Source organism: Natrix helvetica, assembly GCF_964273705.1.
Source record: "Natrix helvetica genome assembly, chromosome: 2".
Lineage (NCBI taxonomy): Eukaryota > Metazoa > Chordata > Lepidosauria > Squamata > Natricidae > Natrix > Natrix helvetica.
Window position 1 is genome coordinate 44,242,868 of NC_138552.1, and position 18,193 is coordinate 44,261,060.

Sequence of the window (18,193 nt, forward strand, 5' to 3'; positions counted from 1 at the left end):
TCTGGTGTAACATCTGAATTGAGAACTCATTCCATGCCTTTTCTTATAACAGGTCTCTCAGGGATGGTAACTCATCCGTTTTTTAGTCAGGAAAAGGCATAACCTTTTCTTTCTTGTGTTATTCTATAAGAGCATGGAAAGGATGTCTTGTCAACTCTTATGATACATGAAGCTTCAGGTAATTTTATCAAGAAAGGACAAACGAAGGGCTACCTAGCAAAGTCATGATAAACTATAGATAATGGGGGGAAATTAATATGGTTTGGCATTAAATGAACAAGCAGTCAAGGAGCTCTGAACTTGTGTATTCCCTGCTGAAATCATGTTTCTTTGTCAGTTTCTGGGAACTAAAACAATTGCTCAATTTATTTATATAATATGGTCAAAGATTTATAAACTGTAAGTGCTTTTATCATTTCTAAGCTATCTCATGTAAAGCAAAAAAAATGACTTGTGTTATTGACGCTTCTTTCTTTCTTTCTTTCTTTCTTTTCTTTCTTTACTTTTTCTTCAGGCTGCCCAATGTTAATGCAAATAGCAAGGAATCATTGCCTGCTAATATTAACCAGGATCTTGACCATGTAACAAGTCAGTCAGTCAATTTCTGTCTCAACCAATGGATCAACATTGAGTTTGTTTGTTTGTTTTAAAGTAGAAACCCTGCATTTGCCGGAAAAAAACAGAGGGGGGGGGAAATAAGACTCATAACCTATTCCTGGTAAAGGAGATTAGTTATTAAAAACTCAGAATAAATGTTGTTACTACTTATATCTTGCTTTGGACAGAGCATTTATAGCCATAATTCTAAAGGTAGAGTTTCTAGAAAAATCCATTATTTTTTATTTTACTTTATTTATATACCACCAACTCCATGCAGATTCATAACAGCTTACAACAGCTTACAACAAAATCAATCAATACTATCAACCACCAAAGACATCTGGAACAATTCAGTTTTAATGCTTATATGGAGATGAGCCTGATATTCAGAGGGAAGCCATTCCACATTGTTGGACCCATTACAGAAAAATGACTTTAGTTCTTCTAATCTTCCCAAGTATTTTCTCATGATGTACATATTAGATGCCAGTTATATCTGGAAATAGCTGTCTGGAGGTATCTAATATTAAATCATCGTTTAATTAATATCGGCATTTTGACTTGCAGTAAGAAGTCTGTTGGTAATCCACATAGGGTCTAAGCACAGTGTAATGTACTCCTAGAAGTTGATTTTGCCAGCACATGCTCCACTAACAACTACAGTTTCCAGATAGATTTCAAAAGTAATTCATCTAGACCATTTTACAGTAGCCCAATCATGTGAAGATGAGGGCATAAAATTGTGCCAGAGGTGATAGAAGCAAAGGCTTGAAGTATTCTTCAGGCAACTCCTGATACCTTCACAAATGTGTTTGTGTGATTTGGCAGCAGTATAGAAATGATTTGACTTTGCCTTCATCGAGGATATTTTTTTTCAACTTCTCAATTTAACCTAAAATCCTGGGATGTCTTGAACTTCCCATCCATGTGATTTTGCAGCACTGATTTTAACTACATCTGATCCTGCTTACTTTTTGCAGCATTTGTTTGTTTGTTTGTTTTGAGAAAAAGAAGGAGCAGCTAAAACCAATGACATGGAACAAATCTATACCAGCTCCAGGGCTGGCATAGATTACATGCTGATATAAGGCATCATGGTGAACAAGTTAAATTTGAAATCTTCTAACAGATTTTTGACCCTTCCTGACATTTCCTATGGCAACCGTGCCAAGTGTACTTTTTCCTCTTTCTGACTTCAAAATTGCCAAATGACAAATTGATGGAAATCTGAATAAATCTATGGACTCTGGGATGCTCCCCAAGGAATGCACAGTTGCAGTGTAAAACTACTCTGTATTTATGAAAAGGACCAATAAAGGTCATCTTGTCAAAGGATAATAAAACAAGAACTTGTATTCCAAAATCTAAAGGCTTTTATTGATATATTGTCTTTCTGAAATACACTTTTAAAATAGTTCCTTATAGCTTTTTTTATATTGCTAGTGTGGTTTTTACAACTATCAAGATATTTGGGTTATTTTGTGCCCTACCCATTGTGGACTTTTATAGTTAAACTAATTTGGTGCCATTGGCAGCTATAATTAATTTACAACATCTATTCCTTTTGATATTGGGGTCCAGAAATATCTCTTTATTCAATAAGTGCAATTTCATTTTATCTTCAGGGGCAGGGGGGCATTTAACCAAAGGATAGATTGATTACAAACTGTGTAACAGAATTGTTAAAAGGTATGGGAAATAATGTACAAGAGGCACCACATTAGCATAAGCCTTATGGTGGTTTAAAGGACCGGTCTTTTTCTTAGAGTTTTATATAGACAATGCTGCAAACAGAGCTCTGCCTTCCACTCTATAACCTTGGTAATAGTATGTGTTCAGTTAATCTGCCGAGTGTAAAGTCATCCTGTCGAAAAGTAATTCACTTTAAAAAAATGGGTGGAAAATAAATATGGTGCCATAAAATTGTGGAGTAGAGGAATCTATCTGGACATTTCACAAAACATTTCATTATGCTGATAATTCCCAGAAGGGCTCTTGAGAGTGCTTTAAGCTGAGGATTACTGCACTGGATCTGATGGACTTTTTTTTGTAGCCCCTTTAAAAGGCAGTGAACCGTTTTTCTATTTTATTTAAATAATGCCCCTTAAAATGGATTTTTAGAGGTATAATAACTCCTTAAGAGTCAGTTATGCTAAACAGTTTCTCTTGATAGAAGTGTTGTAAAACTCGTTAACTGCACAATTTCAGATGCCGGCTTGGTGAACACTAGCTGATATTTGAATGGTCAGAGTTTGTAAAATAAATTGAAATAGTAGTGGTATCACACAGCTAGCTGTGCACAAGCTGTAGGCCACAAGGGGCTTGAACCTGACAGAAAATTACTTCAAGATGAATGAAAAGTGCTTGTTTCTCTTTATTAGTTTTTGGAGAACAATGAAATTGTTGAATTGTTTACAGAAGAACTGATTAAAAATGGTCAACAGGGCTGGGTCCCTACTGCTAACTGTTCACCTCCCCAGCCCATCACCCCCACCTCCCTTTTCTCCACCACATGCATCTCTTCTAACAGCCATTATGGTCACACATCTGTGTGTGAAATGTGTTCATTCTGACATTCCGTGGCTGCTAGGAGTTGCTGAGGCCTTTGTTAGGGAAAGGGCTCTTGTCAAATCTAACAAGCTGGTCATGCAATTTACTGGACACCACAAGAGAGCATAACCCATGATGATTTGCTTCAGCCCCTAACAATGCTTGGTTCAATATTAAAATACAAAAGAATTCTTGGCTTTGTGCCATTCTTGTTCCTACAATACTCTGAAGCATTCTTTGCAATGTAAATATAATTTTGTTCTTGAGAAAGGCATATTTATAATCCAGGAAGGGCGTATCATGGCAATCTATATGTTATTTCCAATAAATGCTTTTAAATAACCAAAATATAATAGATGCAAGAGACATTCTGGTAATCAAAATTATCTCTCTCCCTCTCTCCCTCTCTCTCTCTCTCTCTTTCTCTCTCTCTCTCTCTCTGTGTGTGTGTGTGTGTGTGTGTGTGTGTGTCGTGTCCTGCTCCAGGCACAGCAGGATGCTTCAAACTGCTATCCAATATTCTGTCAAACTGTTTAGTCCAATTTCAGGGCAATTCAAGTCAAGACCTCTTTAGTACAGCTTTCTCTGTAATTTCTTTTACAAACACATATGGTATTGTTCAAGAAATTTTAAAAGTTTGGGAGTAATTAATATTCCCATGGGGTAAGAGAAGAGTGCAATCCCTTTGAAGCTTCAAAAACATTTCTCTTGATTCTTTGAAAAAGAAAGAGACAGCAAGAGAAAGGGAACTAGGAACAGCGAGGGAGAGGGGGAAATCACTTGTATTTACATGGTACTTCATAAAAAAGCCTTTTTTTTTTGCCTTCCCTCCCCTTTCATGCTCTAAATCCCTCCTCCCCCCTCCCGGGCCTTAAACACACACACACCAAGAGAAATCACCTATTAACATGCAGGGGTATGAATGCTATTTGTGGCATTCTGTCACTATACATTGTGTACCGCCCCAATCTGAAAGCAGGATTTTCTTTTTCTTTTTTCTATTTGCAGAACATGCATTCCAGACCTATTATGTGTATAAACAATAGCATATGTAATTACCTTTCCAGGGTGGCAATTACTCTTCAGATTCAATGGCGAGAGTTAAAGTAAAACTGCTCCTTTCCTATTGCTCGCAAAGCTGCCAACTTTTATGGATCAAATCTTGGTTATCAGTAGCAGAGGACTAGCTTATCAATTCAGTTCTTCTATGGTGCTTGGAAGGAGGAGCTGCGGACCACAGACTTCTAGATTTCCAACATGCTCATTTCAAGTTATGCCTATGCATCAGCTGTACCACATCATCCAATCTATGAAAAAGAAAAAAAGACAACTTTCACTAGAAAGACTGTTCTCAGCAATTATGGAACATGAGAATAGCATGCCAAATGGTATGGCAACTATATGAAGTGCTGAAAAGCATGTAAAATTGCTTGACTTTCTTCCTATTATCAGTTTGCTGAATCAGAGGGAAAGAAATCGAATTTCTTCTCCCAGATCTTTTTCATATTAGTCCATGTGGCCTGTATGGTTGTGCCAATGACGCTCCAGCTTTTATCAATTAATCAGCATAATTAATCAATCAATCCTTTAAAGACAATTTTAAAATGTGTGTACAGTTGATGAAATAAAGATCAGATGTCACCTAGAGTGAGGTCATATGCAATAGGATTGTAGGAAATGTTATATACCCGTGCTGGCGAACCTATGGCACGCATGCCACAGATGGCATGCAGAACCCTCTGTGGGTACGCCAGCTGTTGCCCCAGCCCAGCTCCACTGCACAGTGCATGTGCCTCCCATCTAGTCTTCAGGTCTCTGCTGCACATGCGCAGGGGTGGGTGCATGTGTGGATGCATGTGCGCATGGCAGGGGTGGGGTGCATATGGGGGGTGCTCGCATTGTATTTGGGGGACCTGTGCAGTGCCCCCGTACCCTATTTTGGCTTCCAGGTTGGTGCAGGGGGGATATGAGGTATACTTTTACATAAACCTTACTTTAGCTAAAGATCATCATACACAAGGCATGGTAATAGTAAGATAAACGGCTATATGGTAGCCTTTTCTTTGCAACATAGAAACATAGAGTATCCCTTCAGATAGAATCATTGAGGATGAGATGGAACATGCCTAGTTCTATGACTCATCAGCATTCATTGTAGCCTTTTTATGTCATTTCTTCAAGGAAACTGAAACATATTTGAGGATCAGCATTTTCAGAACTGGTAAGTACAAGGGAGACCTATTACATTGTACATCTTCTACAAGGCATGTCATAATCAATTATAACTCAATTACATTTGAATAAATGGTTTACATATTTATGCACATGACTTAATCACTCATCACTTGATTAGTCAAGATTTGATAACTACCAGAAGATGAAAACTATAACTGAGAAAAGCCATGTGTTTCAATTGACAGAACTAGATGATGTCCTTATTCTGTCAGAGATGATAAACCTATGATGGGTACATGTCATCATTTGAAACCCAGGCATATGAGAACTGGCTGATTTTAAAACATCATTATTTAGAAAGGGCCATTGGCCTAATTAGTCTCTGGCCATCTCTCTCTCTCTCTCTCTCTCTCTCTCTCTCTCTCTCTCTCTCTCTCTCTCTCTCTCTCTCTCTCTCTCTCTCTCTGTATGTATGTATGTATGTATGTATGTATGTATGTATGTGGCAAATACCACTCACTCATCACAAAATTTCCAGAACCGTAAAGTCTACAAATTGAAATTTGGCATTTTTGTTCCTCTTGGCTTCTAGGTGCTCACTAAGAAAGGATTTTTTGAAATAATTATCAGATACTTAGTATTTCTTAAACAGTAATTAACACGCTCTGATGCTGAGTTCTACTCCCCCTCCTCACCTGAAAAGAACTCTGTTTCAACTGCCAGTTGCTTCATATTAACACACTCTGATGTTAAAGAGTTAGGCATTCTACTCCCCCTCCACACCTGAAAAGAACTCTGTTCCAACTGCCAGTTGCCTCACATTCAGTTATCTCAGTTCAAACTTGCAGATGTTCCACTCCTTCACTCAGGAGTGGTCTGGGGCTCCTTACAGTACTAAAAATCAGCATCTCACCAAAATGTCTATGCCTTCCACCTATGGAACTGCTTCTGGACTCAAGGCATCAGGAGCAATATTCCCTTCTGTTTTTCAATCACCGACCACCACTGAGCCAATAGATTGTGAACCGAATTTCTCTTCCATAACCCGATCACATGGTTTCATTGCGAAGCACGGGTATCCAGCTAGTTCTGTACATTTGCTTGCTTGTTCTGGGGAAAGGTAGGGAGAACTGCTGCTGTTTTATTAAATATGTTTAATTTCACCTTAACTGTGATTTTGTTCATATGCTTCAGGTTTAAATTATTTAATTCTATTCTTACTGTTGTTATTTAAGCTTCCAGTTTCCATTTTGATAAAAGAGGGGTACATGTTTTAGAGTCATCTATTTTCTTCAGCAATTGCTGATAAGCTTTCAGAACAGGATATAGTCTAACTGAACAACACAGAAACATAGAAGTATACAGAAGCTTTGTTCTTCAAAATTTTTTACTTAAGCTATGTTTATCAAAAAATCTTACCATGACTCTTTATTTGTACTTTCTGTCTTGGAAGCCTGGATCCAAAGAAACTATGCAAAGCTGCTGGACAATTATCTGTCTGCCTTTAACAATTTTAATGATATAAATGGATAATTAAAATAAAGAATAAACCATCTTTATTGGTTTATTTTTCTGAACCATTGCTCAGAAAAGCAACATTAAAATCCCTCCTCAAGAGTAAAGTTGCTAGGTAGGTCATTCAAACTGTTCATCTACCCCAGAAGATTGTTCTGAGAATATAATGAGGTAGAAGGAAGGGGAAACTATTGATTCCTAGTGCTCCTTCGAGGAAATAATAAAAACGTAATAAATAAAATATTTACATGTGATTGAAGCATTGGATTAACTCACCAAAAGATGACAATTTCATGTACAATTTGTTGTGAAAATTGAACAGATAGGGTTTAAGTACATTCCCCCAAAAGATCAAAAAGATAGCTAGTAGAGAAAAAATTATTTCAATAAAGTAATCGGTTAGTTCATCCATCCAGATGAATTCAATAAACAAAAGGGGCATGAGTAACCAACCTTTCAGATTGAAACTTCAGTTTCTTTTATCTTGTCTGGGAAGTAGCATTGCTACTGAAGCTTGACTTTGTTTCTTTATCTACCAGCTTTCCCAAAATTAGTGGGAAGCTCCTACTTCAGTTCTGTTTCATGACTGCTGTTATACTTGAGCTGTACTTTGCTAAGTGTGGAGGCTTGCATGGTGCTGATTATCATGCAAATGAGTTTTCTCCGCTGGCTCCAAAGAGGCTCCCAGCTTTGCTCCTCATTGATCCTTTCATTGTCATAGAGATAAGGCTAACCCATCTCTTCTGACACCAAAAGCTACAAAAAATAGGTTCCCGTGACAGAGATTGGAGGGAGGAAATGAATCTTTCATGTACAGCAGAAATATAGTTTGATTTAAGAAAAGAAAATAACCATGTGTAATTGGGCTTCTGTCATTGTAAATTTTAATGGTAATCGTAATACTGTGGCTTCTGGAACCCTAAATTACAGCTTTCAGTGGCTTCCCACTGAATCTCTCTATTATTTGTCATAATGGCTTTCTCAAAGCATGTGCACCATGACATTGATATCACAATCCATGTCTACATTCCAAATGTAGGTATTGCCCTTACATGATTTGTATCCTGTCACCAAATATCAGAAGAACTAAAGGAAGGTTGTCATTTCTAGAGATGTAGCCACCTGCTTCTCAAAGCAATTCTGGTAGGTGAACTATTTTATGCTGATCCTCAAAAGAAACCAGAAAGATTTTGCTTTGGAATGGTTAACCTATGAAATTTAGCTGCACAAGTTTGGATAACAGCACTAGTTAGTTGACTTTAATTCATCATTAGCTTAAATTATTAAGTATACAGTTCCTTGTGATTACCAGCTATGGTCTCCCAATTCCAATTTCAGAAGCATATCTCACAATACAAGGTGCTGTAAAATAGTAGTGCAGCTCTCCTATTTTCCTTATTACCTCCTTGGTATTTTGTACACGTCTTGGCCATTGTGAAAACTACATATGTTTGAATTCATTCACATTGAAAAATTCCATCACTGATATCCAATTCTTAACTTTGCTCCAGATTAATTTGACTGGTGTAATAATGTATCATTTCACCAGTAAGATATTAATCATTAATTTGTAAAAGGCACATAGATATACACCCAAACCATATCTGTTTCCACATCATCCATACATCCCTACATCACTTGTCCATATATCAGTTGCTTGTAACTTATCATCCCTCTCTTTTTCAAGACTCATCAGAGCTATGTAACCAAAGCTCTTTCCTGTGGACCAGGAGTGTCAAACTCACGTCATCATGGTGGCATCACGTGACTTTTTTCCCCTTTGTTAAATTGGGCATGGGTGTGGCCAGCATGTGATGCATCTGGCCCGTGGGCTGGGAGTTTGACACAAAACATGTACAAAACATTTATCTTTTCTGCATAAATGTATTATGCAGTTTGATATCCATGCTTTCTTTCTCCATGATTAAACCAACTCAGTCTACTGGTTGAATAGAATAGAATAAAATAAATTTAATTTGTTAGCCGCTCCCTCTCCAAAAGGACTCGGGGCGGCGTACAATAAAAACCCATACAAATATACATATACATACAATACATATACACATACATATAAACACATACACGTACATGTACATGGAGGAGGTAACAAGCGTTAAAAGCATACAATAATTAAAATTAAAATTAACAATTAAAATACCCTCAGTTAAAATTACAAATTTAAAAAAGACTGTCAGGAGCAATGGGATAAAACTATGGTTGAGCCAGGCCAGCTAATTGGAAAAGGTGGGTCTTGAGCTTTACACGGAAGGAGCGGAGATCGGAGGTAATCCTGATGTCAAGGGGGAGGTCATTCCACAGGGCTGGGCCCATCACAGAGAAGGCTCTGCTCCTAGGCGTCGCCCCCCGACACTGTTTAGTGGACGGCACCTGGAGAAGTCCCTCTCTGTGCGAGCGGATTGGTCGCAGGGATGTATGGGGCAGGATGCGATCCCACAGATAACTAGGTCCTGTGCCATGGAGCGCTTTAAAGATCGTAATCAGAACCTTGAAATGCACCCGATAGACCACAGGAAGCCAGTGCAGCTCGCGCAGGAGAGGTGTTACATGGGAGTATCTAGTACACCCCATAATCACCCGTGCGGCCACATTCTGGACCAACTGCAGTCTCCGAGTGCATCTCAAGGGAAGCCCCATGTAGAGAGCATTGCAGTAGTCTAGGCGAGACGTCACCAGCGCATGAGTGACTGTGCGTAAGGCATCCCGGTCCAATAGGGGGTGCAATTGGCGCACCAGGCGGACCTGGTGGAACGCTCCCCTTGCCACGGCTGTCACATGGTCGTCCATGGACAGCCGGGCATCCAGGAGGACGCCCAAATTGCGCGCCCGCTCCATGGGGGCCAGTTGCATGCCCCCAATGGCCAGAGATGGAAACAACTGGTTGAACCGGGGGGGGCGGAAGCCACAGCCACTCCGTCTTGGAGGGGTTGAGTTTGAGTCGGTTGTCATCCATCCAGACCCGTACGGCTTCCAAGCACCGGGACATCATTTCGACGGCCTCGTTGGGGTGGTTCGGGGTGGAGATGTACAGCTGAGTATCATCAGTGTACAGATGATATCCCACCCCGAAACCACGAATGATCTCGCCCAGCGGCTTCATATATGTGTTGAACAGGAGTGGCGAGAGGACCGACCCCTGTGGCACCCCACAAGTGAGGGGGCTCAGGGCCGATCTCTGCTCCCCTGCCAACACACGTTGCGTCCGGCCGGAGAGGTAGGAGCCGAACCACCGTAAAACGGTGCCCCGAACCCCCAACCCCTCCAGCCGGTGCAACAGGATACCATGGTTGATGGTATCAAAAGCCGCCGAGAGGTCTAATAGGACCAGGATAGAGGAACAACCCCTATCTCTGGCCCTCCAGAGATCATCAACCAATGCGACCAAGGCCGTCTCCATGCTGTGCCCGGGTCAGAAGCCGGACTGGCGCAGGTCTAGATAATCATTTTCCTCCAGGTGTCGTGGAAACTGATAGGCCACCACACTCTCTACAACCTTCGCTAAAAAGGGAAGGTTGGAGACAGGACGATAATTGGCTAGCTCCGTTGGGTCCAGGGAAGGCTTCTTGAGTAAGGGCCTCACCACCGCCTCTTTCAAGGCAGCCGGCAGAGACCCCTCACCCAACGAAGCATTCACTAGGCCCAGGAGCCAGTCGCGTGTAACCTCCCAGGATGCCAGTACAAGCCAGGAGGGCCACGGGTCCAATAAACATGTGGTAGATCGCAGACGTCCACGTAACCTGTCCAAATCCTCGATGGCAACCGAGTCAAACTCCTCCCAGAGTGGTCTCTCAAGACTCGCCTCGGACGTCTCCACTAGACCACTGAAAGGGACCCATTTCCTCCGGATTTGAGCGATTTTATCCTGCAGATATTTCCCAAATTCCTCTGCCCTGCCCTGTAAAGGGGCTTCCCGCGGCCTCTGAAACAGAAGGGAGCGGGTCACCCGGAACAGGGCGGCAGGGCGGTTCTCTGCGGATGCAATGAGAGCGGCACAATGTCGACGTTTGGCCGCTCTCAATGCCACAAGGTACGTCCTTAAGTGGGTTCGTACCTGTGCTCGGTCAAATTCGGAGCGGGAGGATCTCCAACGACTCTCTAGGCGTCTCTTGTGGCGTTTCATCACCCTTAGCTCCTCGGTAAACCAAGGGGCCAGGGTGGTTCATTGCCGCAGGAGAGGCCGCAAAGGCGCCACTCGGTCTAGGGCCCCGGCAGTCGCATTATTCCATGCGGCTACCAGGTCCTCTACCTGGGAGTGGGTCAGGTCTACAGGAGGTGGCCCAAGCTCCATCTGGAACTTATCTGGTTCCATCAGGCGCTTGGGGCGGAACCATCTAATATCTTCCGGCTCCGCCTCCCCGCAGCGGGGGGTAGCACCAGGGAAGTCAAGTCAGAGAAGTGAGTGATCTGACCATGACAGGGGAGTGATAGTTAAATCCCCTACTCCCAGATCACTCATCCACTGGCCAGAGACAAAAATGAGGTCCAGCGTGTGGCCTCCCTCGTATGTAGGGCCCTGAATCAATTGAGTCAGGTCCATGGCTGTCATGGAAGCCATGAACTCCCGAACCCCCTCGGACGCTTCTCCCACTTCTCCCACTGCTCACTTTTATATTCCGTCCACATTCACATTATATGTAGTGCCAATCTAGACCATTACTCTAGACCCGTGATGGCGAACCTATGGCACGCGTGCCACAGGTGGCACACTGAGCCATTTGTCAGGTACGTGAGGCATTGCCCTGTCAGTTCCAGCGAGCATGCGTGTGCTGGACAGCTGACTTCAGCCTTCTTTTGAGGCCATTTTCTGCCCTCCAGAGACTTCCCTGAAGCATGATGCCCTATGGCCAAACCAGAAGTTTGAGAACAGACTTCCGGTTTGGCCATAGTGCCATTTTTTGTCTTCTGGAGCCTCCAGGAGGCTGCCCTGGCCCTATGAGCAAACAGAAAGTGACTTCCGGTTTGGCCGTAGGGGTGTTTTTCGCCCTCCGGAGCCTTCAGTGAAGCGTCCTGGAGGCTCCGGAGGGCAAAAAATGGCCCTATGAGCAAACCGAAAGTCCACTCCTGAATTTCTGGTTTGTCCATAGGGCTGGTTTTTCATGCTCTGGAGGCTTTAGGGAAGCTCCTAAAGCCTCTGGAGGACCTTCGGTGGGCAGGGGGCTATTTTTGCCTTCCCCAAGCTCCTAGAAAGCCTCTGGAGCCTGGAGAAGTGTGCCAAATAAAGTGTGCCAAAAGTGGAGGGAGCACTGGTCGCACACGCATGTATGCAAAGGGTGGAAGAATGCGCATGTGTGGCAGGTCTGTGCACGATCCCCCTGTGCTCCCCCCACTTTTGGCATGGAAGCTATAAAAGATTCACCATTACTGCTCTAGAAAATGAACAATAATCAGTGCTCAGTCACCATAAAAAAGTGTAATTTACTAGACTGTTACACTTTTCTACATGTTTGTTTGTTTGTTTGTTTGGATTTATATGCCGCCCTTCTCCAAAAGGACTCAGGGCGGCATACAACATTAAAAAAAAACACGTCCCAAAAGTTAAAAAAAAATTAAATCCATATCCAAAAAAAACAAACCGAATTTATAGGACAATACATTTAAAAATGAGTTAAAATTAACAGGCCAGGCCGGCTTGCTGGAAAAGCCAACTTTTTAGGGCGCGTCGGAAGGACCGGAAGTCAGGAATTATGCGAAGCTCCGGGGGCAGCTCATTCCAGAGGGAAGGCGCTCCCACAGAGAAGGCTCTCCCCCTGGGGGTCACCAGCTGACACTGTCTGGCCGTCCACTGTCTGGCCGTCCATGTAAGAAGTATTATGTGTACTCATAAAAGGAACATGGTTATGTACCGCATTTTGTATTTTAACTATGTATTATATAATGTCATATACACACTATGCATTTTAAGACATAATAAGTTTGTCTGTGTGAAATGTATAATATGGTCCAATATCCAGTTAAAAGGCAATAAAATCAAGAAGTTAATTTTTCTTAAACTATCTTATGTACATAAGTTTAAAACACATGTCCAGGCTAAATGTAGAGTATTCTTCACATTTAAAAAAAGAAAAAGTCCTCATATTGTCACAGCCACAGCTTCTTTCTTTCTAATATGTTGGGAAGGGATATATTTCATATATCCAATAATTCTTCTGTTCAACTCTGTAGAGAATGCAACTGTCTATTAGTATGCTACAAAATAGATCTCTGTACTAAGAGTATGGTCCAACACCGACTCTGTGGTACAAATACTACAGTTATGGCATTCCATGGTCATACGGAGGAAGGCATTTTCCACTTTTATATCTTTCCTACATATAAATAGATATTACTGGATGCAAACCAATACCAGTGTGATAGCATAAATTTTGTCATATTATTGTGTAAGGATTGTTAGCACATTTCATTACAAAATCCGAATCAATAGTTGAATTTTGTTGATAGAACTTTTTCATCAGCAGAAGTGAAAGGAACAGTTTCTTCTTCCCCTTAAATATATGTCAATTACTAACTTATTTTCTTACGCTTGTAGTTTGCTTCAGTTTCAACGTATTCTAAATCACCCTTAACATCTGCTATAGGGATGTCCTCTGGAATAGATTGAGCAATGGATAGCACAATTTCATACAGACTGGCTCAAAGTAAGATATAATCATGCAAATGGTACTCACTTTTATGTTATGAGCTGTAGAACTAAAATATTAATTTGCATCCAACTTGTAGTTCTGAGCAAATAGTCATATTCAAAAGTTCAGAACTAAATACAGTAATTTTAATACATTTCAAGGAATGTTGAGAGTTTCTTGCCTTTTCTTTCCTTTGCACCTTTTTGCAGTGCAAAATAATTACAAGTTTTATGAGGTAAAAATACCGTAATTGTTTCCAACCCTAAACCACAACCAATTTTATTTAAAAATATGACAGACTTATAGTAAATAAAATACCAAAAGGGACAGAAGAGTGTGCTTGTTCCAAATTACATCTGTATATTGCTACTATCCCTGCTTTTTACAAACAGCTGTTTCACATTGCAGTAAAGTTAGAACTTCATATTTTGAACCCGTACCAATTCAACCAAATTCTCAGGAAAAAGAGTGTCTTTTAAATGTATCTTTTATGAATCACAGATACTCATTCCTTGGACAGTTATAGCTTTGCACATAGATATTTTTAACACATCACTATCTAGAAGAAATGTTATTTTTTTTTCATGTTATTTAAAATGACTAAAGTCCCTACAAAAGCAGATAGAGAAACTGGTGCTTTAATACTAGAAAGCTATGAACTAATCATTTTTCTCTTTCTTAAATCGGATTTTACAATATTCTTTGAAAACAAGAAACACCAACTTATATCCAGATAATCGTTCCATAAATACTATGGGTTTTCATAGCAGTCATGAGGTCTGGAATGTATGTGCTAATTACAGATCCCAAATCATCTATACCCAGTTTGCAATTAAAACTGAAATATTGTCATATAATACAATTCTAGGGTTCATTACAATATCTACCAGGCATGCTGGTTGTTATTTACATACCATAGTCGATTTTGTTTCAAAATAATTGTTTCACTTTTAGTTTTCTTATACTTGCTGTTTTTACAGCTGGGAGTAGTTAAGATTTCATAGTAGTATAATTAAAGAAAAAGTCCAGGAACCAAATATTTTTACATGGATATTCACATGTGCTAGACATCAGCAGAAAGCAGTGATAATTAGAAGATACATAGGTTATGAAAAATCACATGTTATTGTCTCCTTACTATCACAGGATATGGTGTATATTTTAATCCATATAGTTTTAAAAGTATGGGCTAATACACAAAAAAAGAATGCAAATTTAGGAAGAATATTGAATTATTCAGTAGCATGTTATGTGATTAGATCTGATTGGTTCCTTACTAAGATAATGCCCATAAAAATTATTTCCCATGGTAATTTCGGTCTCAGGATGAAAATGGGGATGAGGGAGGTTTTGATGTCCATTAAATGGCAAGAACAAGGCTTACTTGAGCTAATAATATCATGGTTGCACAGAATGATTGATGGACTTTAAAAAGGCCCTGATTGGTTTCATCTTTCTCCAGATTTTATTACTTACTTGTTCATAGTCATGTACAATCACTGAAGCCAAGAGACAGAGGAAACAAGTATTTGATGTATGACATATTTGTCACAGCTGTGTTTATTCTTAAAATGCATGTATAAAGCACACACACACACACACACACACACACCCCGATTAAGTGGTTTGAGAGCTAAGCAAATACGTTGCTGTCTGCTATCCCACAAATAAATCAAAATTAACAATTCCTTCTACAAATATGACTCTTTTCATTACAAATTAAATGTATAACGAAGCTTCTCAAACTTTTGATCTCCTATTTGTTCCTTCTTAGAACTTACCATTTTATAATTGCAGTCTGTCAGTTTATGAGGTTGATTTTAAAAAAGGGATACAGTGAAGAATTTAATTTATCTCACAGTCATATATGTGAGAGTGTTTTGAAGCTTCTTGTATGCTTTATATCGAAGAGGATATCTTAACCAGTTTGCTGGAAACATTTTCATCATTATGCATGCAGGCACAACAAAAAGTTGGGCTGATCTAGATTAAAAAGTGTTGGACAGAATCTTGAAAGGGTCACCAAATAATTCTGTGCTATGAGTAGTTATTGTATGCAGATTCATCGTCTCTCTTTTTTTATGTGAAAAAGTCAAACTAGAAATCAGATACCCGCAGCTTGAATTCAGCTCCTGTTGTCAATTTCATGCTTGGGAAGGCATGGATGGAGGAAAAAGACCATGTCTCCACATTCCTGTGCTGATGGTGAGCAAAGTTCTTGTCCAGAGGTCTCCTCCGTTGTGTTGCATTTATCTCCTGTAGAGCTATATGCTTTCTGTTTTGACAGTTTAAACACTATTTCGAGATTTTTTTACAGTTCTTGGCAATTAATTTCTGCATTTCTGCAATAGTATTCTTAAACTGGGCAACTCCCTTGGAACTAGGAGAAACAACAGAAAAGGGCTGTGCAAGTGAACAAGCAAGACAATTCATTAGACAATTCTGCAGCAGCTCTAAGGAGGGGGGGAAGGATGTCAGCCCCTGCTCCTATGTTTCAATACTAATGAGAGTCATTGCATATTCATAACCCTAAATACAGTCAGCTGCTTATAAAAACTTTTGTCATTGAGGCTTCATCACAAGAGCAAAGCATTGCACTCTTCGTGTTGTGGCACTTCCACCAAGAGAGTGCGAGAGCAAGATTGATTGTTTTGCAACGCTCCTTGACAGGGAACTAAGAGATACTGCCCCCAGGGTCCAGGAACTAAGCTTAGTTTGATTACAAGGCTCAAAGTAATCAAAGAAACAAAAGAGGATGAAAAAGTGGATTTTTTAAAAAAGATAAAGGAAGACTCTAAAGATATAGAGTGTTCAGAGTAATTATCTGCCAGCAGTTTAAAACAGTTCATATCAATTTTTATCACAGAGGAAGAAGAGCAGTGATCTCCAACAAACTTGTTCCCATGTTATCCGTGCAGTGCAGCATGTCTTCACCGATACAATCTCTAAAAGCAGATGAAACTTCCCATCAATATCAATAGCAAAGATTAGGAAACTTAACCTGTCAGATATTAAAATCACTTCTGCCAGTACTGTGCTGCCCAGAACTCTTTCGTGGCAAGTTTATTATCCTTCCTTGTCAATTCCTTCTTTTGTGATGTGTCTGAATCTTCATTATTTTTTTAAAAAAATCTTTACCCACATTCTAGTAAAATCCTGAATGTTTTTGTAAATACTTTGGCACATTCACTTACACACACAATCACACACACACAGAAAATTACTGACCTTATGATACCTGTCTGCTAGAGCAGCTCTTAGCATCCCCTGGAGTTAAAGAAAGAAAGCATCTCTTTCAGCGCCCACTTTGAAAAAAGGCCTTGAGCATTTTCTCACTCATAATGATGTCTTCAGCTGGAATGCCAGCACATTTCCACATCTCCTTGACAGGCGAGCAGACTACAGGGTATCTACAAAATTAAAATAGAAGGGAATGTTAAAAGCAAGGTTTGCAGTTCTGATTATATGCTGGCTTTTTGTAATTTTTGTATTTAAAAAAGGTCATTTCCAAATGAAACCACTAATACATGCAAATCAAAGTTCTCTGTTACTCAATAAAATATATTTTAATATAAAATATTAAAGGAGGGAAGGACAAAATCTTAGTTATTAAATATCTTAAAGGTATTTTACTTTTAAAATGTCTTACATGTTTGACTAATTATCTGTAGATATTATATGTGGCAAGATTTTAAATTATCTGTGATATCGGTCTGATTGCAGTAAAACATGAAAACCTTGACTTTTGCCAAGTTAGATAAATTTATTTTCCATGAATGACATGCTTTTAAGTAGGAACCAGGCAGGCTGCCAGCTTTCCAACTCCACAATGTTTGCAAAGGCCATGTTTTCAACAATTTGTCTGAGATCAATGAGTGGCACTTCAGAAATTTAGAAAGGTTTCCCAGTAAATATCTTTCTCTGCAGATGCTGCATCAGACTGTTGATATTCTCTACAAAACAGCATAGGCAAGTTTAAAACCCATGACTTTTCAAAACGATTGGCAGTGGCATTCTATATATTAAATCTCATCACATATGAAACAGTTCTATAAAAAAATAGTAAATCTCTTTTGAACATAAATTCATGCAGTAGTTTAAGATTTTTAACAGGACTGAAATAAATGTTTCCCACAAAGCTATCGGAATTGAATAGATTTCAAAAATGCTTTTTGTTCCCAAAGGTTTGTACTAACTTAAGGAAGGTCATGGTCAGATCCTGCTACATGAGAAGTGTAAAATATCAAGGCCTTTTCTCAGAAATCTTTAAGTCCTGCAGAAAACCTATTGTCCAGTTCTGCCCTAAACTCTATATCTTATCCTCTTTAAAATATACTGTGATGACTATCCAAATAAGCCTCTTTTCTGCAGACCATGACATGCATCTCTCATCCTGATGCATGGAAGTCATCAATGCAACAAAGAGTGATTGTCTTGAACAGCACTAAAATTTTATTTTATTTATTCTTTTGTGCCCTTGTCTGTATTACTACTGGTGACTGCCTGGACAGGTTTCCTGCAGTTTACTTGGCAAGATTTTCAATAAAGGCTTGCTATCACTTTATCCTTAAGACTAAGAAGGAGCAACCATCCCAAGTCACCAAGTTAGTTTTATGTCCAAGCTGATCTATAGGTCACAGTCTTCTGGTTTTTAACCACTACATTACACTGGCTCTCACTAAAAACAAGCAAAATATAACCCAATATAAAAGGGG

At 39.8% G+C, this 18,193-nt stretch overlaps 1 protein-coding gene across 7 annotated transcripts in view; it reads right to left on the minus strand.

Moving 5' to 3' along the window:
• LOC309386236 (uncharacterized protein) overlaps nt 1-18,193 on the minus strand; it is a 138,387-nt gene that overhangs the window by 42,472 nt on the left and 77,722 nt on the right. For all 7 annotated transcript variants that reach the window (XR_014174371.1, XR_014174372.1, XR_014174373.1 and 4 more), the window contains 3 exons: nt 16,707-16,888; nt 15,260-16,423; nt 4,210-4,457 (listed from right to left, as the gene is read on the minus strand). The gene's annotated coding sequence lies outside the window, so the exon portion shown is untranslated. The remainder of the gene's footprint in view (nt 1-4,209; nt 4,458-15,259; nt 16,424-16,706; nt 16,889-18,193) is intronic.